The sequence below is a fragment of the Engraulis encrasicolus genome, chromosome 10 (assembly GCF_034702125.1).
Source record: "Engraulis encrasicolus isolate BLACKSEA-1 chromosome 10, IST_EnEncr_1.0, whole genome shotgun sequence".
Lineage (NCBI taxonomy): Eukaryota > Metazoa > Chordata > Actinopteri > Clupeiformes > Engraulidae > Engraulis > Engraulis encrasicolus.
The window spans coordinates 1,984,292-1,985,669 of NC_085866.1; positions in this window are offsets into that span (position 1 = coordinate 1,984,292).

Genomic DNA, 1,378 nt, shown 5'->3' on the forward strand with positions numbered 1-1,378 from the left:
ACTTTGTGTCTCCTGTGACCATTCAGCTTTTCAAAATGCAAGGTGTGGCCTCCTTTTTGGAACACTGAGTTGTAAACTTGGGCCAGCAGCACCCTCACAGCTTAAAGGGACACTATGTGAGATTTTTAGTTGTTCATTTCCAGAATTCATGCTATCCATTCACTAATGTTACCTTTTTCATGAATACTTACCACCACCATCAAATTCTAAGTATTCATTATGACTGGAAAAATTGCACTTTTCATACATGAAAAGGGGGATTTTCTCCATGGTCCGCCATTTTGAATTTCCAAAAATAGCCATTTTTAGCTGCAAAAATGACTGTACATGGATTTTACTAGAAAATATTTGTTTATTTCTTAGTAAACTTGCATGTAAAGATCAAATTTGGCAATAGGCATCCCAGTTTCAATGAGCAGCATAGTTGCAATACCTTTTTTGACCATTTCCTGTACAGTGTCCCTTTAAATATTTAAGAGTGACACCTGCTTCAAGCTGAACAATTGACTCCTGTGACCCTTCACCCATGATGCTGGAAAACATAAAGGTCGGCGTCTAGACTTTAAGCCATGTATTGCTTGGTGTGTCTGCTCACAACAATTTTTGAAACACTAAAAGAAACAAACAAAAAATGCTACTGGAGACATTGAAAATTGACTAGGTGGGAAACACGTGTTTGTCCAGTTTTATATCCACTGACTTCTCCACTGTTCTTTCTTTTTGGCTGCAGTATATACAAGCCTTGTGTGCGCCTCATTTTTTTCTTAGCCTATTGGGAGGGAAAGTAATCTCATCGCCCCCTGCTGGCAACGTTCCAAGCCCCTGCAACAAATGAATGGGTTTTTTCTTTGAAAAATTACATCTCGGCCCTGACGACAAAGTAGAAGTAGTGGCAGTCATATAATATGCATGTTGGCCCGTTTTATCGAATCGGGTGGTAAAATGTTCGGTTTTTCACTGATCTGAACTGATTTTAATATTCTTTAAAAAGCTAGTACAGAACTACACTGACTGGTATGTGTGACGTGTTTACTCCATGTAATTAGCATAGCCAAATTAGCATAGCCAAACATGAGCCAGAGAGGTGGTTACTCGTCACCACAGAAGCCATCATATCTACTAGAGAAGTTAAAACCAAACCAAAATAATCGTGTGTATATATGTGTAATAAAAAGAAAATGTGGAACTCACAGGATTACAAGAATGTGAAGATATGCGAAGAACTTGCGTTCATTCGCTTTCATTTGTTTCTCTGTGTTGTCAACAAGGCGCGAAGCACAGCATGCTGGGAGCTGTAGTCCGTTTCCGACCAGATTGGCACAATTTCTTAGGATTTAGGATTTTCACAGGTAGTAGTTCATCCTATTGACTGCCCTAG